Source organism: Prionailurus viverrinus, chromosome B1, assembly GCF_022837055.1.
Source record: "Prionailurus viverrinus isolate Anna chromosome B1, UM_Priviv_1.0, whole genome shotgun sequence".
Classification (NCBI taxonomy): Eukaryota; Metazoa; Chordata; class Mammalia; order Carnivora; family Felidae; genus Prionailurus; species Prionailurus viverrinus.
This window is the reverse complement of record NC_062564.1, coordinates 132,552,086-132,577,885: the sequence shown is the minus strand read 5'-3', so window position 1 is coordinate 132,577,885 and position 25,800 is coordinate 132,552,086. Positions and strand designations below refer to the sequence as shown.

The 25,800-nt window shown below is 36.9% G+C and overlaps 1 protein-coding gene across 7 annotated transcripts in view; it reads right to left on the bottom strand.

The window, feature by feature from the left end:
* The window catches only part of FAM13A (family with sequence similarity 13 member A), a 417,828-nt gene that overhangs the window by 217,114 nt on the left and 174,914 nt on the right, over positions 1 to 25,800 (bottom strand). The window lies entirely within an intron of this gene.

Here is a 25,800-nt window from a genome sequence, read left to right as displayed (position 1 = left end):
GACAAATGACAGGGTTAGTAGTCAGAATCGATAAGAAAGTAAACTGAAAAAAAGAAAAGACAAATGACAGGAGTTGAAAAACTCATAGAAAAAAACAACTGGACATCAATAATCTTATGCAAAGATACTTAATCTCATTTAATAACCAGTGAAATGCATTTAAAAAGCAACAATGAGACATCAATACCCATTTATATTAGTTTTCAGTGGCTTATGTTACAAATTATCATACAATGTTGCTTAAAATGACAGAAATTTATTCTTTCATAGTTCTGGAGGCCAGCAGACTGCAATCAGTATCATTGGGCAGAAAGTAAACTACCAGCAGTGACACACTAGCTGGTAGCATTCCTTGCCTGTGATTTCAATCTTCAATCAAGGTCAGCATCTTAAAATTCTCTGTTTCATCTTCACATGGCCTTCTCTGTGTGTTGAGTCCAGAAACAAACCCACACTTTTATGGTCAATTAATCTATGATAAAGGAGCCAAGAATATAAATGGGGAAAGGATATTTTCCTTTAATAAATGATATTGGGAAAACTGAACAGCCATATGCAAAACAATGAAACTTGACCACTACCTCATACCATGCACAAAATCAACTTAAAATGGATTAAAGATCTGAATGTAAGACTTGAAACCATAAAACTCTTATAATTTATATTTTGTAAACTGTAAACATGTGCTGCTTTTCATTAAAAATGATGGATGATTCAGAGAGCAGAACCAAAACCAAAACCAAAACCAAACTAAAAAACAATAGGGTGAGGTTGAAAACCATGGAGAAATATTTCCAGGACTTGAAACCTAGTCAAGAGATTCCCAGCATTAGATTAGATCCTGATATTAGAACTGCCATTGAGTCAAACAGAAAGTAAAAGAAAAAAAAAATTAAACTACATAAAAACAAATGAAAATAAAAACACAATTGTTCAAAAGCTTTGGGATACAGCAAAAGTGGTTCTAAGAGGGAAGTTTATAGAAATACAGGCCTACTTCAACAAGCAAAAAAAATCTCAAACAGCCTAACATACCCATACATGCTAGAAAAAGAACAAACAAAACCTAAAACCAGCAGAAGGAAAAAAATAATAAAGATTACAGGAGAAATAAGTGATATAGAAACTAAAAAAAGAATAGATCAATAAAACCAGGAGTTGGTTCTTTGAAAAAAAAAACCATTAAAATTGATAAACCTCTAGCCAGACTTATCAAGAATAAAAGAGAAAGGACCCAAATAAATAAAAGCACAAATGAGAGAGGCTAAACAACCAACACTCCAGAAAGGCAAAGGATTATAAGAGAATATTATGAAAACCTATATGTCAACAAATCGGACAACCTAAAAGAAATGGGTAAATTCCTAGAAACATATAATCTCCCAAAAATGAAGAAGAAAAGAAAATTTGAACAGACCTATTATTACCAGAAAAGAAATTAAATCAGTAATCAAAAAACTCCCAACAAACAAAAGTCCAGGACCAGATGGCCTTACAGGCAAAATCTACCAAATATTTGTAGAGTTAATACCTATTCTTCTTAAACTATTACAAAGAATAGAAAAGGAAGGTAAACTTCCAAATTCATTCTATGAGGCCAGTATAACCCTGATACTCAGGCCAGACGAATCTACCACACACACACACAAAAAGAATACAGGCCAATATCCCTCATGAACATAAAAGCAAAAATTCTCAACAAAATACTAGCAAAAAGAACCCAACAACAATTTAAAAAAATCATTCACCACAATATAGTAGGATTATTTCTGGGTTGCAAGGGTTATTCAATATTCTCAAATCTATCAATGTGATACATCACATCAATAAGAGGATAAGAACCATATGATCATTTCAGTAGATGCAACGTAAAAGCACTTGACAAAGTACAGTATTCATTCATGATAAAAAAAAAACCCCAACAAAGTAGATTTAGAGGGAACATACCTCAAAATGATAAAGGCCATATATGAAAAACCCATGACACTTCTGAGTGGGGTATCAGCCTGGTTCAGTCAGTAGAGAGTATGACTCTTGATTTCAGGGTCTTAGGTTGAGAGAGAAAGAGAGAGAGAGAGAGAGAGAGAGAGAGAGAGACAGACAGACAGACAGACAGACTGACTTCTGAAAAACTCAGAGCAAATATCATCTTCAATGTGGAAAAAGTGAGAGCCTTTCCCCTAAGGTCAGGAACAAGATCAGGATGTCCAATTTCACTACTTTTATTTTACATAATACTAGAAGTCCTAGTCACAGCAGTCAGACAACAAAAAGAAATAAAAGGCATCCAAACTGGTAAAAAAGAAGTAAAACTTTCACTATTTGGAGATGACATGATACTATATAGAGAAAACCTGAAAGACTCCAGCTGAAAAACTGCTAGAACTGAAACACAAACTGTACATTCTCAGGATACAATATCAATGCACAGAAATCTGCCCCATTTCTATACACCACCTGTAATGAAGCAGCAGAAAGAGAAATTAGGAAAATAATCCCAATTACAATTGCACCCAAAATAATAAGATACCTAGGAATAAACCTAACCAGAAAGGTGAAAGAACTGTACTCCAGAAACTGATAAAACACTGATGAAAGAAATTGAAGATGACACCAAGAAATGGAAAGATGTTCCATGCTCATGGATTGGAAGAACAAATATTGTTAAAATGCCTATAATACCCAAAGCAATCTACGTTTTTAATACAATCTCTATCAAAATATCAATAGCATTTTTCACAGAACTACAACAAAGGATCCAAAAATTTGTATGGAACCACAAAAGACCCCAAATAGCCAAAGCAATTTTGAAAAAGAAAAGCAAAGCTGGAGGCATCACAATTCCAGACTTCAAGGTACATTGCAAGTTCTATTACAAAGCTACAGTAATCAAAATAGTATGGTACTAGCACAAAAAATACACACATAGATCAATGGACCAGAACAGAAAACCCAGAAATGAACCCATGACTAAATGGTTAATCTTCAACAAAGCAATAAAGAATATCCAATGGGAAAAAGATGGACTCTTCAACAAATGGTGTTTGGAGAACTGGATAAGAACATGCACAAGAAATGAAACTGGACCACTTTCTTAAATCATGCACCAAAAAATCCTCAAAGTGGTTTGAAGACCTAAATGTGAGACCTGAAACCATAAAAATCCTAGAAGAGAGCACAGGGTTATTTCTCTGACACTGGCTACAGGAATTTTTTTCTAGATAGGTCTCCCAAGACAAGGGAAACAAAAGCAAAAATAAACTATTGGGACTCATCAAATTAAAAGCTTTTGCACAGCAAAGGAAATAACTAAGAAAACTAAAAGGCAACCTATGGAATGGGATAAGATACTTGCAAATGACATATCATTTGATAAGCAATTAGTATCCAAAATATTTAAAGAACTTATATAACTCAACACCCCAAAACCAAATATCCAGTTAAAAAATGGGCAAACGACATGAACAGATATTTCTCCAAAAAAGACATACAGATGGCCAAAGACACATGGAAAGATGCTAATCATCCCTTTTCATCAAGGAAATGCAAATCAGAACTACAGTGAGCTATCACTTCACACTTGTGAAAATGGCTAAAATCAAAAACACAAGAAACAACAAGTGTTGGTGAGGATGTGGAGAAAAAGGAACCCTCCTGCACTGTTAGTGGGAATGCAAACTGGTATAGTCACTCTGGAAAACAGTACAGAGGTTCCATGTAAAGTGAAAAATAGAAGTATCCACGATCCAGCAATCACAGACCATCAAAATATATGAAAAAAAATTAACGGAATATAAGGGAGAAATACACAGTTCTACAATAGTTCACTAGTTCAATACCCCAGTCACAACAATGGGTAGAAGAGACAGAAGATAAGAAACAGAGGACTTAAAAAACAAACCAGCTACATCTAGCAGATGTATACAGAATATTTTACCTGACAACAACCAGAATAATCACTTTTCACAAGTGTATATAGGACATTTTCCTGGATATACCATATATTAGGCCATAAATTAAATCTCAATACATTTATTTTTTTTCCATTTTTTATTTTTATTTTTTCAATATATGAAGTTTATTGTCTAAATGGTTTCCATTCAACACCCAGTGCTCATCCCAAAAGGTGCCCTCCTCAATACCCATTACCCACCCTCCCCGCCCTCCCACCCCCCATCAACCCTCAGTTTGTTCTCACTTTTTAAGAGTCTCTTATGCTTTGGCTCTCTTCCACTCTAACCTCTTTTTTTTTTTTCCTTCCCCTCCCCCATGAGTTTCTGTTAGGTTTCTCAGGATCCACATAAGAGTGAAACCATATGGTATCTGTCTTTCTCTGTATGGCTTATTTCCCTGAGCATAACACTCTCCATTTCGATCCATGTTGCTACAAAGGGCCATATTTCATTCTTTCTCATTGCCACGTAGTACTCCATTGTGTATATAAAACACAATTTCTTTATCCATTCATCAGTTGATGGACATTTAGGCTCTTTCCATAATTTGGCTATTGTTGAGAGTGCTACTATAAACATTGGTATACAAATGCCCCTATGCATCAGTACTCCTGTATCCCTTGGGTAAATTCCTAGCAGTGCTATTGCTGGGTCATAGGGTAGATCTATTTTTAATTTTTTGAGGAACCTCCACACTGTTTTCCAGAGTGGCTGCACCAATTTGCATTCCCACTAAGAGTGCAAGAGGGTTCCCGTTTCTCCACATCCTCTCCAGCATCTATAGTCTCCTGATTTGTTCATTTCAGCCACTCTGGCGTGAGGTGATATCTGAGTGTGGTTTTGATTTGTATTTCCCTGATGAAGAGCGACATTGAGCATCTTTTCATGTGCCTGTTGGCCATCCGGATGTCTTCTTTAGAGAAGTGTCTATTCATGTTTTCTGCCCATTTCTTCACTGGATTATTTGTTTTTCGGGTGTGGAGTTTGGTGAGCTCTTTATAGATTTTGGATACTAGCCCTTTCTGATATGTCATTTGCAAATATCTTTTCCCATTCCGTTGGTTGCCTTTTAGTTTTGCTGGTTGTTTCCTTTGCTGTGCAGAAGCTTTTTATCTTCATAAGGTCCCAGTAGTTCATTTTTGCTTTTAATTCCCTTGCCTTTGGGGATGTGTCACGTAAGAAATGGCTACGGCTGAGGTCAGAGAGGTCTTTTCCTGCTTTCTCCTCTAGGGTTTTGATGGTTTCCTGTCTCACATTCAGGTCCTTTATCCATTTTGAGTTTATTTTTGTGAATGGTGTGAGAAAGTGGTCTAGTTTCAATCTTCTGCATGTTGCTGTCCAGTTCTCCCAGCACCATTTGTTAAAGATACTGTCTTTTTTCCATTGGATATTCTTTCCTGCTTTGTCAAAGATGAGTTGGCCATACGTTTGTGGGTCTCGTTCTGGGGTTTCTATTCTATTCCATTGGTCTATATGTCTGTTTTTGTGCCAATACCATGCTGTCTTGATGATGACAGCTTTGTAGTAGAGGCTAAAGTCTGGGATTGTGATGCCTCCTGCTTTGGTCTTCTTCTTCAAAATTACTTTGGCTATTCGGGGCCTTTTGTGGTTCCATATAAATTTTAGGATTGCTTGTTCTAGTTTCGAGAAGAATGCTGGTGCAATTTTGATTGGGATTGCATTGAATGTGTAGATAGCTTTGGGTAGTATTGACATTTTGACAATATTTATTCTTCCAATCCATGAACACGGAATGTTTTTCCATTTCTTTATATCTTCTTCAATTTCCTTCATAAGCTTTCTATAGTTTTCAGCATACAGATCTTTTACATCTTTGGTGAGATTTATTCCTAGGTATTTTATGCTTCTTGGTGCAATTGTGAATGGGATCAGTTTCTTTATTTGTCTTTCTGTTGCTTCATTGTTAGTGTATAAGAATGCAACTGATTTCTGTACATTGACTTTGTATCCTGCAACTTTGCTAAATTCATGTATCAGTTCTAGCAGACTTTTGGTGGAGTCTATCGGGTTTTCCATGTATAATATCATGTCATCTGCAAAAAGTGAAAGCTTAACTTCATCTTTGCCAATTTTGATGCCTTTGATTTCCTTTTGTTGTCTGATTGCTGATGCTAGAATTTCCAACACTATGTTAAACAACAGCGGTGAGAGTGGACATCCCTGTCGTGTTCCTGATCTCAGGGAAAAAGCTCTCAGTTTTTCCCCATTGAGGATGATGTTAGCTGTGGGCTTTTCATAAATGGCTTCTATGATCTTTAAGTATGTTCCTTCTAACCCGACTTTCTCAAGGGTTTTTATTAAGAAAGGGTGCTGGATTTTGTCAAAGGCCTTTTCCACATCAATTGACAGGATCATATGGTACTTTTCTTTTATTAATGTGATGTATCATGTTGATTGATTTGCGAATGTTGAACCAGCCCTGCATCCCAGGGATGAATCCCACTTGATCATGGTGACTACTTCTTTTTATATGCTGTTGAATTCAATTTGCTAGTATCTTATTGAGAATTTTTGCATCCATATTCATCAGGGATATTGGCCTGTAGTTCTCTTTTTTTACTGGGTCTCTGTCTGGTTTAGGAATCAAAGTAATACTGGCTTCATAGAATGAGTCTGGAAGTTTTCCTTCCCTTTCTACTTTTTGGAATAGCTTGAGAAGGATAGGTATTATCTCTGCTTTAAACGTCTGGTAGAACTCCCCTGGGAAGCCATCTGGTCCTGGACTCTTATTTGTTGGGAGATTTTTGATGACCGATTCAATTTCTTCTCTGGTTATGGGTCTGTTCAAGCTTTCTATTTCCTCCTGATTGAGTTTGGAAGCGTGTGGGTGTTTAGGAATTTGTCCATTTCTTCCAGGTTGTCCAGTTTGTTGGCATATAATTTTTCATAGTATTCCCTGATAATTGCTTGTATTTCTGAGGGATTGGTGGTATTAATTCCATTTTCATTCATGATTTTATCTATTTGGGTCATCTCCCTTTTCTTTTTGAGAAGCCTGGCGAGAGGTTTGTCAATATTGTTTATTTTTTCAAAAAACCAACTCTTGGTTTTGTTGATCTGCTCTACAGTTTTTTTAGATTCTATACTGTTTATTTCTGCTCTGATATTTATTATTTCTCTTCTTCTGCTGGGTTTGAGGTGTCTTTGCTGTTCTGCTTCTATTTCCTTTAGGTGTGCTGTTAGATTTTGTATTTGGGATTTTTCTTGTTTCTTGAGATAGGCCTGGATTGCCATGTATTTTCCTCTCAGGACTGCCTTCGCTGCATCCCAAAGCGTTTGGATTGTTGTATTTTCATTTTCGTTTGTTTCCATATATTTTTAAATTTCTTCTCTAATTGCCTGGTTGACCCATTCATTCTTTAGTAGGGTGTTCTTTAACCTCCATGCTTTTGGAGGTTCTCCAGACTCTTTCCTGTGGTTGATTTCAAGCTTCATAGCATTGTGGTCTGAAAGTATGCATGGTATGATTTCAATTCTTGTATACTTATGAAGGGCTGTTTTGTGACCCTGTTGTGATCTATCTTGGAGAATGTTCCATGTGCACTCGAGAAGAAAGTATACTCCATTGCTTTGGGATGCAGAGTTCTAAATATATCTGTCAAGTCTATCTGATCCAATTTATCATTCAGGGCCCTTGTTTCTTTATTGACTGTGTGTCTAGATGATCTATCCGTTTCTGTAAGTGGAGTCTTAAAGTCCCCTGCAATTACCACATTCTTATCCATAAGGTTCCTTATGTTTGTGAGTAATTGTTTTATATATTTGGGGGCTCCTGTATTCGGCACATAGACATTTATAATTGTTAGCTCTTCCTGATGGATAGACCCTGCAATTATTATATAATGCCCTTCTTCATCTCTTGTTACAGCCTTTAATTTAAAGTCTGGTTTGTTTGATATAAGTATGTCTACTCCAGCTTTCTTTTGACTTCCAGTGGCATGATAAATAGTTCTCCATCCCCTCACTCTCAATCTGAAGGTATCCTTAGGTCTAAAATGAGTCTCTTGTAGACAGCAAATAGATGGGTCTTGTTTTTTTTAATCCATTCTGATACCCTATGTATTTTGGTTGGCACATTTAGTACATTTACATTGTTATTATAGAAAGATATGGGTTTTGAGTCATTGTGATGTCCGTAGGTTTCACGCTTGTAGGGATATCTCTGGTACTTTGTCTCACAGGATCCCCCTTAGGATCTCTTGTAGGGCTGGTTTAGTGGTGACAAATTCCTTCAGTTTTTGTTTGTTTGGGAAGACCTTTATCTCTCCTTCTATTCTAAATGACAGACTTGCTGGATAAAGGATTCTCGGCTGCATATTTTTTCTGTTCATCACATTGAAGATCTCCTGCCATTCCTTTCTGGCCTGCCAAGTTTCAGTAGAGAGATCAGTCACGAGTCTTATAGGTCTTCCTTTATATGTTAGAGCAATTTATCTCTAGCTGCTTTCAGAATTTTCTCTTTATCCTTGTATTTTGTCAGTTTCACTATGATATGTCATACAGAAGATCGATTCAAGTTATGTCTGAAGGGAGTTCTCTGTGCCTCTTGGATTTCAATGCCTTTTTCCTTCCCCAGGTCAGGGAAGTTCTCAGCTATTATTTCTTCAAGTACCCCTTCAGCACCTTTCCCTCTCTCTTCCTCCTATGGAATACCAATTATGCGTAGATTATTTCTCTTTAGTGCATCACTTAGTTCTCTAATTTTCCCCTCATACTCCTGGATTTATCTTTTTCTCAGCTTCTTCTTTTTCCATAATTTTATCTTCTAGTTCACCTATTCTCTCCTCTGCCTCTTCAGTCCGAGCTGTAGTTGTCTCCATTTTATTTTGCAACTTGATAGCATTTTTTAGCTCCTCCTGGCTGTCCCTTAGTCCCTTGATCTCTGTAGCAATAGATTCTCTGCTGTCCTTTATACTGTTTTCAAGCCCAGCGATTAATTTTATGACTATTATTCTAAATTCACTTTCTCTTATATTGTTTAAATCATTTTTGATCAGTTCGTTAGCTGTTGTTATTTCCTGGACGTTTTTCTGAGGGGAATTCTTCCGTTTGGTCATTTTCGATAGTCCCTGGAGTGGTGCGGGACTGCGGGCACTTCCCCTGTGCTGTCTTGAATAACTTGCGTTGGTGGGCGGGGCAGCAGTCAGACTGGTGTGTGCCCTTTCTTCCCCTCTCCTAGGGGCAGGATTCACTGTGGGGTGGGGTGGCATGGCCCGTCTGGGCTACTTGCACACTGCCAGGCTTGTGGTGCTGGGGATCTGGCGTATTACCTTGGGTGGATAGGCAAGGTGCACAGGGGCGGGAGGGGCAGGCTCAGCTCGCTTTTCCTTGGGAGATCTGCTTCGGAAGGGGCCCTGCGGCACCAGGAAGGAGTCAGACCCGCCAGAGGGATGGATCCGCAGAAGCACAGTGCTGGGTGTTTGCGAGGTGCAAGCAAGTTCCCTGGCAGGAACTGGTTCCCTTTGGGATTTGGCTGGGGGATGGGCGAGGGCAATGGCGCTGGCGAGCGCTTTTGTTCCCCGCCAAGCTGAGCTCTGTAGTCCGGGGCTCAACAACTCTCCCTCCTGTTGTCCTCCAGCCCTCCCGTTCTCTGAGCAGAGCTGTTAGCTTATTACCTTCCAGATGTCAAGTCCCGCTTGCTGTGGGAACACACTCCGTCCGGCCCCTCCACTTTTGCAAGCCAGACTCGGGGACTCTGCTTGGCCGGCGGGTTGCCAGTCTGCCCCAGCTCCCTCCTGCCAGTCCGTGGAGCACGCACCGCCTCTCCGCCCTTCCTACCCTCTTCCGTGGGCCTCTCATCTGCGCTTGGCTCCGGAGACTCCATTCTGCTAGTCTTCTGGTGGTTTTCTGGGTTATTTAGGCAGGTGTAGGTGGAATCCAAGTGATCAGCAGGACATGCGGTGAACCTGGCGTCCTCCTACGCCACCATCGTAGGGTATAGATAAATCTCAATACATTTAAAAAGATAATCATTTTACAAAGTAACCTCTTGGACTACAATGAGGTAAAGTTAGAAATTAGTAACATAAAGAAAATTGGAAAATCATCAAAATTGTGGAATTAACACATGTTTAAGCAATTGATGGAACAAAAAATAAATTTCAAGGAAAATAAAAAATATTTAGAGATGAATGGAAATGAAAACACAACAAACCAAAACTTATGGGATGCAACAAATAAAAACCTAACTTTACAGCTTAAAGAACTAGGAAAATAAAAATAAATAAATACAAAGCTAGCAGAAATTGAAAAATTATAGATTACATTAGAGATAAATGAAATAGAGAAATAGAGAAGAATCAATGAAACCAAAAGTTGGTTCTTTGAAAATATCAACAAAATAGGCAAACCTTTAACTAGATGAATTTTTTAAAAAAGAGGAAGGGGTTCAAATTGTTAAAATCTGAAATGAAAGTGGGGACATTACTATGGATTCTATAGAAATAAAAAGAATTATAAGATTATACTATGATATTTGTACACCAATGAACTCGATAACCCAAATGAAACACAAATTCCTAGAAACACAAAACCTACCAACAATCATGAAGATATAGAAAATCTGAATAGACCTATGGCTAATAAGAAGATTGAATCAGTAATCAAAAATTTCCCAACAAGAAATGCCTTAGACCTGATAGCTTCATTGGTGAATTCTACCAAACATTTAAACTAATACCAATTTTTCTCAAACATTTCCAAAAAATTGAGGAGGAGAAAACATTTCTTATCTCATTCTGTGAGACCAGCACTACCTTATGTCAAAGCAAGACAGAGACACTACAAGAAAACTACAGACCAAAACTCCTTATGAACACTGATGCAAAAATTCTCAACAAGATATCATCATACATAATTTGGAAGCATATTCAAAGGGCTATATAGCATGACCACATAGTATTTATTCATGGAATGCAAGGATGGTTCAACATACAAAAATCCATCAATCTAATATGCCACATCAACAGAAAGAAGGAAAAAACCCGACATGGTCATCTTGATTGATGCAGAAAAAGCATTTGACAAAATTCAACACCCTTTCATCATCATCATCATCAAAAATAAATACTCAACAAACTAGGAAAAATGGAAATCTATTTCAACACAACAAAAACCACATATGAAAAACCCTAACAGCAAACCTCACATTCAATGGTGAAAAAATGAAAGCTTTTCCTTTAAAAGCAGGAACAAGGCAGGGACACCTGCTTTCACCACTTTTTCAAACATAGTACTCTACATTCTAGCCAGAGCAATTGGGCAAGAAGAAATTAAAGGCATCCAGCTTGGAAAGGAAGAAGTAGGGCTCCTAGGTGGCTCAGTCAGTTAAGCGTCTGACTTCGACTTAGGTCATGACCTCATGGTTCATGAGTTCGAGCTCCACATCGGGCTTTGTGCTGACAGCTCAGAGCCTGGAGCCTGATTCAGATTTTGTGTCTTCATCTCTCTCTGTCCCTCCCCTGCTCACATTCTGTCTCTCTCAAAAATAAATAAACATTTAAAAAATGTAAAAAAAAAGAAAAAGGAAAGGAAGAAGTAAAATCATCTCTGCTTCCTGATAATATGATCTTAAGATCTCTAAAGATTGCACAAAAATCTTTTAGAACTAAAAAACAAATTAAGCAAGGTAGCAGAATACAAAGTCAGCAGACAAAAATCAATTGCATTTCTATAAATAAACAATGAACAATCTGAAAAGGAATTAACAAAACTATTCCATTTGCAGTATCATTAAGAGGAATAAGATACTTAGGACTATATTTGACAATGGAGGTGAAATGCTTATACAATGAAAACTATAAAATGCTGGTACAAGAAATAATAAATATATATAAATATTTCTCATGTTCATGAATTGGAAGACTTAATATCACTTAAATGTGAATATTACCTAAAGCAACCTACAGATTCTACGCAATCCCTTTCAAAATTCCAACAGTATTTTTTTAGAAATAGAAAAGCCCATCTTAAAACTCATATGGGATCTCAAATGATCCTAATAGCCAAAACAAATGCAATAAAGAAGAACAAAAGCAGAAGACTCACATTTATTGATTTCAAAATTTACTACAAAGCTATGATAATCAAAACAGAGAGGTACTGGCATAAAGGTAGACATATAGACTAATGGAATAGAGACCCTAGAAATGAACCTTTGCTTATATGGTCAAATGAGTTTGACAAGGGTGCTAACACCACTGAATTCAAAGTGGACTATCTTTCAATAAATGGCACTGCAAAAACTGGATATTTATGTCCAAAAGAATGAAGTTGGCCCAAAACCTAGCACTATATACAAAAATTAATTCAAAATGGACCAAGAATCTAAAACAATAAAACAAAAACACATAAAAAAAAACTTCACGACATTAAATTTGGCAATGATTTCTTGGATATGACACCTAATGCTCAGGCAACAACAACAAAATAAGCAAAGTAGATCACAAAAATTTAAAAATTTTGTGCATCAAAAGAGACTATCTACAGAGTAAAAAGGTAACCCACACAATGGGAGAAAATATCTATAAATCACATATTTGATGAGGAACTAATATTTAGAATATAGAAAGAACACCTAAATGTCAACAATAACAAAAATCTGACTTAAAAACTGGCAGAAGATTTGAACAGTAATTTCTCTAAAGATTCATGAATAGCCAATAAGCACATGAAAAGATGCTCAACATCACTAATCATCAGAGAAATGCAAATAAAAATTACAATATCACCTCATACCCATTAAGATGGCTGCTATAAAAAAAACCCAGAAAACAACAAGTGTTGGTGAAAATGTAAATACATTGGAACCTTTGGGTACTGCTGGTGGGAATATAAAATGGTGTAGCCACTATGGGGAAAAGTATGGCAGTTCCTTAAGAAATTAAAAATAAAACTACCATATTATCCACAAATTCCACTTCTGGACATATTCCCAAAATATCTGAAAGCAAGGTCTGGAAGAGATATTTGCACACTCATGTTCATAATAGCATTATTCACAACAGCTCAAAGGTGGAAGGAACCCAAGTATCTACCAGTGAATAAAAAGATAAGCAAAATGTATTGTATTTTACATACAATAGAAAATTATTCAGCCTCAAAAATGGAAAAAAAAATCTGCAGTATGCTACAACACGAATAAACATTGACAGCATTATTTTATATAAAATAAAACAGCCAAAAAAGACAAATACTGTATGATTCCACTTACTTTAGGTACTTAGAATAGTCAAAATCACAAAGATAAAAAGTATAATGGTGGAAAAAAAGTATAATGGTGGTTGGCAGGGGCTAGGGTCAGGAGTGAGGAGTTACTATTTAATGAGTATAGTTTCAGTTTTACAAGATCAAGTTTTGAGGATGGATGTTGGTGATGGCTGTCCAATAGTGTTAATGTGTTTAAAATCACTGAAATGTTCACTTAAAAATGGTTATGATGGTTAAGTTTTATGTTACATGTATTTTACCACAAAAACATTAAAACAAAAAAGGAATTGCATTTCTCTCTACGTTGCACATAAGACAACTGAGAACACTGACATCTGGTTATTATGACTCCTCAGTTATGACTGCTTGATGAAAGGCAGATAAAGTGATGAGGCAGGACAGATTTGCAATAATCAGATTCACATTAACAACATGTTAAAGCTATATGCATTACATGCATCACAGCATTTAGCAAAAATAAGATTAATGTTTTATTCTTCAATAGAATTACCTTGATCACTTCATATGAAGTCTAGATCTAGATTAAAAGCAAACTCTAAAAGAATTATTTAAAAAGCCATATTTTGGGGCACCTGTGGGGCTCAGTTAAACATCTGCCTCTTGATTTCGGCTAAGGTCATGATCTCACAGTTCATGAGATTAAGTCCCATATTGGGCTCTGTGCTGACAGTGTGGAACCTGCTTGAGAATCTCTCTCCCACCCCTACCCCCTTGAAATAAACAAACATTTAAAAATAAGCCATATTTTAACTTCTCCTGTTAAATAAATTTGAAGTTTACCCTAAACAGCTTATTTTACTTACCTACATGTTCTGAAGACACTTTCATGAACATCATGCTAAAAGTCTGCTGTGGTATTTACTATAAAATTTTCAGCGTTGTGAATGTGTGTCTCATACTCCAGACTTCTGTGTTATGCACACCAGGTGGGACAGTGTTTGAAGACTACTGCTCAGTCTAAGCAATGGGAGTGTACTGCCCCCAGTGGGGACAAAATCGTTTTTAGGGTAGGTGAAAAAAACTTACTGTTTTTGATATATAAAGTACACACAGAGATAGAAAGCATATTCATGATATTAAAATTTAATTAGGGGATGGGGGCATGAAAAAGTCTAAAAAGCCTCCTTAGGGGAATGATAATAATAATAAAAAAAAGATGGAGAAACCCTCCTCTAATCTCTCGTCCAGGAAGTTACTGTGACAATTAATACTGGCTTTGAATATAGGATTTACTTTGGAGTTGAATGAACAGTGCAGAGGAGAGTGGAGCTCTTGGAGAAAAGAGCAAGATGGAAGGGTCAAGGAAAGCATTTAGGATCCTGAGCTAGAAAATAAGGGTTCTAGCTAGAAAATAAGGGGTGCCTGGGTGGCTCAGTCAGTTAAGTGTCCTACACTTAATTTCAGCTCAGGTCATGATCTCACAGTTCATTGGATCAAGCCCTGTGATGGTTCTGTGCTATTAGCAAAAGGATAAGAAAGGATAGGATAGGATAGGATAAGATAGGATAAGGAAGGAAGGATAGGGAAGGATAAGAGCCTGCTTGGGATTCTGTTTCTCTCTCTCTGTCCCTCCTCTGCTCATGCTTTCTCACTCCTTCTCAAAATAAGTAAACATAAAAAAAAAAAAAAGAAAAGAAAAAAAGTTTCAGTAACTGGTTCTACCACTTATATAAACGAGCCCTTGTTTCTGGCTTTATAAAATAGCATGTTGGTAATATTAATGTTGTAGGGATCTCATGAGAATTAAATTTAAAAAAAAATTTTTTTTTCAACGTTTATTTATTTTTGGGACAGAGAGAGACAGAGCATGAACGGGGGAGGGGCAGAGAGAGAGGGAGACACAGAATCGGAAACAGGCTCCAGGCTCTGAGCCATCAGCCCAGAGCCTGACGCGGGGCTCGAACTCACGGACCGCGAGATCGTGACCTGGCTGAAGTTGGACGCTTAACCGACTGCGCCACCCAGGCGCCCCGAGAATTAAATTTTTTAAAGTTATGTGAAAAATACTTTGCAAAGTTATGGGATCTTAAAATAGTCAGTGGTTACCAAGGATTGGGGTGAAGGTACGGGTTGACTAAAAGGGATGTGAGTAGCTTTTGGAATGATGGAAATAGTCTGTATCTTAACTGTGGTGGTGATGATGATGAATTTTGTCAAAACCCATTAACACTACCCTCAAACGGATGCATTCTGTAATAATTGTGCCTCAAGAAATCCAACATTTAAAAAAAGTACCTTGCAGGGGCACCTGTGTGGCTCAGTCGGTTGAGAGTCCGACTTTGGCTCAGGTCATGATCTCATAGTCTGTGCGTTCAAGCCCCACATCCGGCTCTGTGCTGACAGCTCGGAGCCTGGAGACTGCTTCAGATTCTGTGTCTCCCTCTCTCTCTGCCCCTCCCCCGGTCATGCTCTTTCTTTCTCTCTCTGTCAAAAATAAATAAACATTAAAAAAAATTGTAAAAAGTACCTTGCAAACCATAAATAATCATACCAATGTTTTCTATTATGAAGAATAATTTCTACCTTTCACAGTAACACTGTTGGCTTACACTGAACTTGCCATTGGCTAAATTTCTCATCTTTTTCATAGGAATTGGTATTAAAATAGGTCTTTCTAGTCCCAATACCTCTTGAGAATCAAAGTTCAAGACTAAACATTTATTCACTGTAAATATCTGCTAATTCTCCATCTATTTTTTCCACTTATGATACAATAAAAACTAACACTTGTGTGGTCTTCAATACATTTTTTTCTAACTTTGCTGTTCAACATGAGTTATTTTTCTCAGCTTTTTTTTGTTGACTAATTTTGTATGCATAAAGTCTTCTGTCTTAATCTGAGTCAATAAAAGTCTTAAGTAGGTAAAGAGTCATGAGATGCTTCATTTTTTTTTTACAGATGCCTTTTATTTTAATGTTTATTATTTTGAAAGAGAGAGACAGAGAGAATGTGAGCAGGGGAGGGGCAGGGAGAGGGGGAGACACAGAATCTGAAGCAGGATCCAGGCTCTGAGCCCAATGCAGGACTCGAACCCACAAACCATGAGATCACAACCTGAGCCGAAGTTGGATGCTGAACTGACTGACCCACCCAGGTCCCCCAAGATGCTTTATTTGTAACCTCTCTTTGGGTTGTCATCATTTTGATTCATCAACATCCTTAGAATATGACTGCTCACCCAAGCCTGAACATACCTAATTGCATTATGTCTAGATCACATTGCCCAATCTTGTCTATACACATTCTACACAAACATTATGTCCTTAACGTATTATTTTACAGTTCAAAAATGCTGACATGCTGGGACATTCCCCCTAATGTGGTTCTTGGAAAAAGAAAAAAAAATATTTTTGAAAGCAATCACTGGAGGCCAAATTTATTAACGATTTTAAAAGGTGTGAAAGTTTCCCAATACATACTGTCTTATCTATAATCAATTGCAATTGACTTATACATATGATAAGAATGTAAACTTAATAGAAATGAAAAGCTGGAAGATGTTTTTTAAAGATAACATTCCATAATAAAGCTCCTAATGTTTCTTGGAACTGAGGTGAAGCAGTGGAAACAAAAATTTCCAGAATTGTTTTTGTACCTGGCCCCGCCCTTGGCAATGTTTCCTTCTTAAGAACTATTGATGTTGGTGCTTCCAGGTATTCAATTTATATTACGTGTGTCAGCTCCCATTTCTTTCCCTTCTCATTGCAGATTGAGTGCCACTTATAATACAGTCACTGAGTTAGTCATATCTACTCAAAAGCACTAATAGAACATAAAATTTCCTAAATGAAAGTTCTAGACTATTAAATCAACAATTAGCCATGTTTTTATAAAAATCAGTATTTTGGATACAATGGAAAATCTCACATGAATTATTCAAGGTATTTTCAAATATCCAGATGTCTGACATCAAGTTATCAATCATTTGGCTGGATAAGTAATTTTTGAGAACTTTATACTGGATAACTAGGTATATTTCAATCTCTTAGATATATAGATACAAGGTTTCATGCAAAAATAACTGATTATTATTCTTAAGGATATTGATATTAAACCTACAATAAGAAAAATTAGAAGTCGATATACTTAAGCAATGAAGACTAGGGTATTGTTACTGTCATTTTCAGTAGTTCTCAAAAGATTTGCCATGTTATATACTATAACTAAGCATCTCTTTAAGTGTCTTATAGAAAAGCTATCAACAGTATAGAAGGAAGGAGACTACTGAGATAAAGGTAAAGGGGGGTGAAAGGGGTTTTTCTGAACCACTACCAGAATTAAAAGAGTAACAGTGTCAGCGTCTCAAAGGTACATAACTGTTTATCTGAAAGGATCACAATCAGAAAGGGCGTATCAGATGCTGGTGAAGATGAGTGCCCCAATTTAAAATTTGCCTCAAATTTTCCATTACTCCTACTTTTATGCAAGCATGTGGCTGATGTTAAGGCAGATTAACTACGATGGGTTAATAACTCAATTATGATCTTGTTAAATTGTAAGATCCACAAACAGTCAGGATATCTGTGGAGTTTCAGATAACCTGAATCAGACAGAAAAGTTACAACATGACAAGAAATGACACATAGAGGGAAATGGGGTTCATGTACAGAGGTATGAGCCCTTCACCGGTTGCTCTGCTGCGGACCCGGAAGAGCGATGGGCTAAGGGCCAGGTGGCTGTGCTGCTGTGGTGCTTCTGCTGGATATCACTCTTGTCACCTGGGCAGCTCATTTTCAACATCAACATTTAGTTCCGAGTGACATCTTGGATCTCCTTCATTAAGTTTGCAGAAACTCAACTTTAGGACAACCTCTCATTTCAAAGCATGAGGTGAAAAAATCTCACTTTCCATTTAAAGAATGAATTTCAGGGCCATATCTATATGAACAATTTCAAAGTCATTGATAACAGAGAATATCAGTTTTAGTCCTGGTCTTGCTTATGAATCTTATGGCCCACAAAAGTGATTAAGATTAGACTGTTAGCAGTCTGAATGCCTCAAGTAACTTCCAGCATTATTTTTATCATTTTCTCCTGGGTTTCTCATCTGATGATATAACAATACATTTTCAATCTTACAGCTTCTACTCATGATATTTTTTTTTCCTGTAAAGTCCTTCCTCTTTTTCATTTAGTTAAGTCTATTTATCTTCCAAGGTTCAACTAAGTTATGTCCCCCACTCCATTAGAATTATCTGCTGCTTCCTTATTCTGACAGAATCCGTTTCATCTTCTAGTATAGCATTTATTAGACTGTTTTGTGTCATAATTTGCTGTGAAGGTATTTCTCTCCATTACACTGTGAGTTATCTTAAGGGCAGGGAGTCTAACTCATTTAAATCTCCAACATAACTTACAAAAAACTAAAAAAAAATGCATAATCTTAGAACTTATCTTTCTAGTTTCTTTTCAATTTATCTAAAAAGTTACTTGCCACTTTCAGGTATAAGATGAATAAGGTCTAGGTATATGATGAATAGCATGATGATTACTGATAAAAACACTACATTATATATTTGAAAGTTGCTAAGAGAGTAGATCTTAAATGTTCTCAACACAAAAAAGAAATGGTAATTATGTGATGTGATAGAGGTATTAGCTAATGTTATGGTGGTAACCTCTTTGTAATATATAAGTACATCAAATCAACACACTGTACATCTTAAATTTACAATGTTACATGCTAATTATATCTCAGCGAAGCTGGGAAAAAATAAATTCTTCATGTCGCCAAAAAATGTTAATTTTCTCTTTGCACATAAGTGGACCATATGCTTGAACTGCACAATATAAAATATAGTGTAAAGAATATACTGAATGTTCTTGTTTATATCAGAATAAATAATATATACAACACATTACATCTCCAATGGGAAGAAATAGTCCCCAAATTAGCAAGTTAAAGGCAAAACCACCCATCTTGGATCTAAATAACCTTTGAGAAGAAACAACTGGAATGTTTCCAAATGAGACAAAAAAACATTGGGCAAGACTTTTGACAAAATACCAAAAACATACGGTCTTCACCCAGAGTGCATCTTGTAATTCCTGAAGATAAAAGAAAACTTGGATCATTTATTGTTACAGTATCAATACATTTTCAGGTCTCAGGTGAGATGGATAACAGCAGTTATCAAAACAGTAAAACAACAACAAAAGTTCAGAGTCTCAAAATTATAATACATAGAAAGAAATGTTTTGATACCTAGCTTCATGGTATCTGACAGCAGTCTAAGCTATAAACTGTCAAGAGTCTCATGAATCGTAGTTAAAACATGGTGAAAATGTAAAAAAAAAATACCATATAACTCTTGTTTTGTCCCCTGTACTCTTTACAGATACATGTGCTTTATTCTAAACCTTAGCTCAGCAAACACTACAGAAAGGTTTCTTCAAGTAACAAACTTGACTAACTCAAATTTCAGCTCCTTGTCTTCTCTTCTTTTTTAAACTGTGGTTAAAAATAAAAAAACAAAAACATGTAACATAAAATTTACCATTGTAACCATTTTTAAGTGTATAGTTCAGTAGTGTTAAGTACATTCACATTGTGAAAGAGATCGCCAAAAGTTTTCATCTTGCAAAACTGAAACTCAATAGCCTTTAAATTACAACCTCCCTTTTCCTGCTCCCTGAGGTCCTGGAAACCAACATTCTGTGGTTTCTATGAATTTGACTACTTTCGATACTTCATAGAAGTATCATCATATAGCATTTGTCTTATTGTGGACTTTCCCACTTAGGATAATGTCCTCCAGGTCCATCCATGTTGATGCAAATGACAGGCCTTCCTTCCTCTTTAAGGCTGAATAATATTCCCCCCTGTAAGTATCTACCACATTTTGCTTATCCATCCATCCATCCAATCAATTGATGTTTTGTTGCTTCCGCCATGGCTAATGTGCATTGTCTCTTTTTATATGGAAGTGTTAAATAGGAACAAAGTGTTTAAATAGTAGGCCAAGAAAGTATGGAATAAGAACAGTGAACAAATTCTAAAGTCAGCCTTTACCCAACAGAAGTGAGCCAAAATATTTGGAAATAACAAACACTTTCTGTTTACTCCAGAAAAATAAAAGAAAATGTTAGACTTCCTGAATTTAGTTGGTCTGCCAAAAGTGAAGACAAAGTGGGTCTTGAGAAAATCAAAAATAAGACAATTTGGACAACACATAATACCTTATAGAGTATGATCTATTTCTGTTTCTTTAGTCTAAGGACATTTTTGTCAACTTTCCAAAAAAGTAAATACTTTATCAGTATTAAATAATAATTTTATCAGAAAAAATGAAAATGGATTCATGACCGTGAACTTATTCCTTTTATCTGTTTCTTTAGGGCAGCCCAGGTACACACAGGAGAATCCTACTATCCAAGAAGAGTTAGAATACTTTTATAAGCACTAAACTGTCAGCTATCTATCCATAAATTCAACCATCCATCCATCCACCAATTAATCAAAGTACCAGAGGCTAGGCAAACACTGACACTTCTACATGGATAAATCCACCTTCTTTCCCAAAAGAAGTTTATAAGTGGCATCAGGGGGAGTGGTCAGAAAGAAGACAAATGTTAACAGGCTTAAACAACTATACAAAAGAGGACAGTGATACAAAATATAAGGCTGTTCAAAATGTTACAATAACTCCAAGAAAAGTAATTATTACTTGTTATTCCTACCAACACCATTTTCTCTTTCCTAGCCCTTAATTTCTTGATTATAATCCCAGTGAAATATCACTCTGTCAGGTCAAATCAGTACAAGTTAACTTTACCACTTGTGCTTCTTTAACACCACTCATAAATTTGTAACTTTCACAAAGATTTTAAGATTGGATGCTACTTAGTCTTATCTTTCCTTTTAGTTTCAGCTGCAGCAGAGCCCCAGATAAAAGACCTTTCTTAATCTTAAAGTAAATTCAGAACATTAATATAATCTATCTGAAAACAGGCAATCCCCAAGTGATAAACAATTGTGCCTGAAAAATTTACATTGTAACTCTGACAACTGTAAAAACTGATGAAATAAATCAGAGGTGATACTAGCAAATGGAAAGATATTCTACGCTCACGAATTGGAAGAATTAGCATTGTTAAAATGTCCATTACTACCCAAAGCAATCTACAGATTCAATGCATTCCCTATCAAAATAGCAACAACATTTTTTCACAGAATTACAATAAACAATAAACCACAAAAGACCTGAAATAGCCAAAGCAATCCTGAGAAAGAACAAAACTGGACGTATCACAATCCCAGATTTCAAGATATACTATAAAGCAGTCGTAATCAAAATAGTAACACAAAAACAGACACAAAGATAAATGGAACAGACTAGGGAGCCCAGAAAGAAACTCATGTTTATATGGTCAATTAATCTATGACAAAGGAAGCAAGAATATATAATAGGGGCAAAGATGGTCTCTTCAACAAATGGTGTTGAGAAAACTGGACAGCAATATGCCCAAGAATGAAACTGAACTACTTTCTACCACCACACACAAAAACAAGCTCAAAATGGATTAAAGGCCTAAACGTGAGACTTGAAACCATAAAAATCGCAGAAGGGAACACAAGTAGTAATTTCTCTGACAATGGCCACAGCAACATTTTTCTAGATATGTCTCCTGAGGCAAAGAAACAAAAGCAAAAAATAAACTATTGGGACAACATCAAAATAAAAAGTATTTGCACAGCAAAGGAAACCACCAACAAAACAGAAAGGCAACCTATTGAATAGGAGAAGACATTTGCAAATGATGTATCTGTTGAGGGGCTAACATCCAAAATATATGAAGAATTTGTATTACGCCAAAGCAACAAATAATCCAATTAAAATGGACGGCAGACTTGAAGAGCCATTTTTCCAAAGACGACACACAGATAGCCAACAGACACATGAAATATGCTTATCATTATTTCTCATCAAGGGTATGCAAATCAAAACTGCAATGAGATATGACCTCACACTGGCGAGAATGGCTGAAATAAACAACACAAGAAACAACAGGTGTTGGCAAGGATGCGGAGAAAAAGGAATCCTTGCGCACTTTTGGTGGGAATGCGAACTGGTGCAGCCACTGTGGAACAGTATGGAGGTTCCTTAAAAAATTAAAAATAGAAATACCATATGATCCAGTAATCCCACTACTGTGTATTTACCCAAAGAAAACAACAACACTAATGTGTAAAGATACATGCACCTCTTTGTTTACCGCATTATTTACAATAGCCAAGATATGGAAACAAACTAAGTGTCCATCAACAGATGAATGGATAAAGAAAATGTGGTGTGTGCATGTGTATGTATATATACACACATATATACATATATATAAATGAAATATTATGCAGCCACAAAAGAATGAGATCTTGCCATATGTGACAACATGGATGGTCCTAGAGGGTATTATGCTAAGTGAAATAAACCAGACTGAGAAAGACAAATACCTATGGTCCCACTCATATGTGGAGTCTAAAAAACAAAACAAATGAATAAACAAACAAAAACCAGAATCAGACACATAAACACAGAGAACTAATGGTTGCAAGAGGAAATACAGGGTATGGGCAAAATGGGTGAAGGGAAGTGGGGGATACAGGGTTCCAGTTACAGAATAAATAAGTTATGGGAATAAAAGTTTCAGTGTGGGGAATACAGTCAATGATATTAGTAATAGCATTGTATGGTGCCAGATGGTAGCATAACCTATAAACCTGTTGAATTACTATGTTGTACACCTGAAACTTATGTAATATTGTGTGTCAACTATACTGAAGAAATTTTTAAAAATTCACATTGTAGGTCATCTAGAATATAGAGCATACTCTCTCATTAAAAAAAAGCATGGTATTTAGGTTCTTATGTCACACTCCAAAAAATCAGTTTAACATATAAATTCGAAGATTTATATTCCTCACAACATAAATGAAACTAGGAGAGCGAGAGGAGCATATTATATGGTGTTAAAAAATATTTTTTGTGGGGCGCCTGGGTGGTGCAGTCGGTTAAGCGTCCGACTTCAGCCAGGTCACGATCTCGCAGTCCGTGAGTTCGAGCCCGCGTCGGGCTCTGGGCTGATGGCTCAGAGCCTGGAGCCTGTTTCCGATTCTGTGTCTCCCTCTCTCTCTCTGCCCCTCCCCCGTTCATGCTCTGCCTCTCTCTGTCCCAAAAATAAATAAACATTGAAAAAAAAATTTTTTTTTGTGAGTTTATTCAGGAACCTGAAAAGTGTAACAAAGAGCATGATATGTGGAAGAAGTAGGAGAGGAATTTGCATTGAGGACTTACTGTGTATTGATCAGTATGCTAAACATTTTGAGTTCATGATCTTATTTAACCCTCGCAACAATCCTAGGAAGATGCTGCTATTACCACTGTTAGAGATGAAGCAACATTACCCAAAGTGAAACAAACAAACACGAGGGACCACATACTGTGTGATTCCATTTGCATGAAATGCCAAGAAAAGGAAAATTTAGAGAAACAGACAGTAGATAGATTAGAGGCTGCCTGGAGAATGAGTCAACGGTAAAGTGGGCTTGAAGGGTCTCATTGGAGGAGTAAAAATGTACCCAAACTGATTGGGTAGTGGTTACATCATTCAGCAAATTTACTAAAAAGTCACTAAATTGTATACTTGAAGTGGGAGAATTTTATGACATGTAAAAATATACCCCACTAAAGCTGTTACAAAGAAAAAACATAGAGAAACACAGGCCTGGAGTTTAAGGAAAATACCCACGGTCACTATGTTACTTTCCTATTGTTGTATAACAAATTACCAAAATTAGTGATTTAAAGCAATACAGATTTATTATCTCATAGTTTTGGAGGCTAAAAGTCCAAAACAGGTCTTGCTTGGCTAAAATCAAGGTGTGAGCATGGTTGCATTCCTTCCTGGGGTAGAACAATTCTTCACCTCTCCTCCCATCATCACGTCTCCCTCTCTGACCCTCCTGCCACCCTGAGGGCCCCTGTGATGACACTGGGTCTACCTGGATAGTCTCATTTCAAAATCTTTCTCTTAGTCATGCCTGCAAAGTCTTTTCCACCATAGAAAGGAATATATTCCCAGGATTCAGGGATTAGGATGCAGCCATTTTTGGGGGTTAATTCTGTCCCCACTGCAGTCTCTTCTCTAGGCAGGTTGAAAACCAAATCCAGGGCCACATAGCCCAAGCACCCTCTTGCTTCAGCACTGCATTACTGTGTGCTCCTGGCTGACAGCAAGAAGACACTGAGACAGTTCTGAAAATGTCTTCTCAAAATAAACTGGATACTCAGAAAGAAAGGAGTCTAGGGTCTTAAAAGCAACTCTCATCCTCCAGAGTTCTAGGGGCAGCCATCTCAAATCTAAAGTGGTTGGCACATCACATGTATGGAAACACCTGTACTAAGTCAAGAGCAATCTCCCATCTCTCTGCAAGACATAAACGACAATGCTATAGGGAATCTTTTAGGAAAATAAACTGTCAGTTTTTGTCTTTCTGCCTCATTCGTGTTTGCTTTCTTTTCCTTCTTTTAAAAATAAACAGCACAATTTTAACATCCTGAGGCTTATTTCTGAGAAAGGCAGTTTAAGAATTGTTACCCTTTAAAATTTTTTTTAATGTTTATTTTTGACAGAGAGAGACAGCAAGAGAGAGCGAGAAAGAGTGAGAGAGAGCAAGAGAGTGAGAGAGCATGTGCGTGAGCAGGAGAGTGGCAGAGAGAGAGGGAGACACAGAATCTGAAGCAGCTCCAGGCTCTGAAGTGTCAGCACAAAGCCTGACGTGGGTCTTGAAAGCACAAACCATGAAATCATCCTAAGCCAAAGTCAGCCCCTTAACCCACTGAGCCACCCAGGCAAGCCAATAATTGTTATGCTAATTCTGGGGCACCTGGGTGGCTCAGTTGGGCATCTGACTCTTGATTTTGGCTTTGGTCATGGTCTTGCAGGTCGTGGGTTGGAGCCCCATATCAGGCTCTGCACTGGCAGTGCAGGGCCTGCTTGAGATTCTCTCTCTCTGCGCCCCTCCCCCCATCCCCCAAATAAATAAACTTAAAACAAATCATTGATATTCTAATTCTGAGTGGAAGTATAACTGAAGATATAAGAAAAAAATTATAAGTTCAACTATAAAGCAATAGAAAGAAAAACAGGGATAAAAAAACCAGCCTGCCCAAATAATCAGGAACAATCTCTTGGGTTCTACTCCCTCAATATCATCTGCATTAAAGAAAGAAAAAATACATGAAAGAGTAAAAAACCATTTTTTCCCGAAATCATCAAAACCTCAGTTTAGGGGTGCCTGGATGGCTCAGTTGGTTGTGTCCCTTTTCTGATTTTGGCTCAGATCATGTTCTCATGGTTCATGGGACTGAGACCCACATTGGGCTCTGTGCTGACAGTATGGAGCCTGCTTGGGACTCTCTCTCTCCCTCCCACTTGCACTCTCTGTCTCTCTCAAAATAAAATGAATGAACTTTAAAACAAACAACCCTCAGTTTAAATATTAAGATGAGTACTTGGACACTCTCAGGGATGGAAAAGAATGGAGACAGCAGGTAGGAAGAAATGTATAGAGGTATCCCCAATACGCTTTTCATTAAA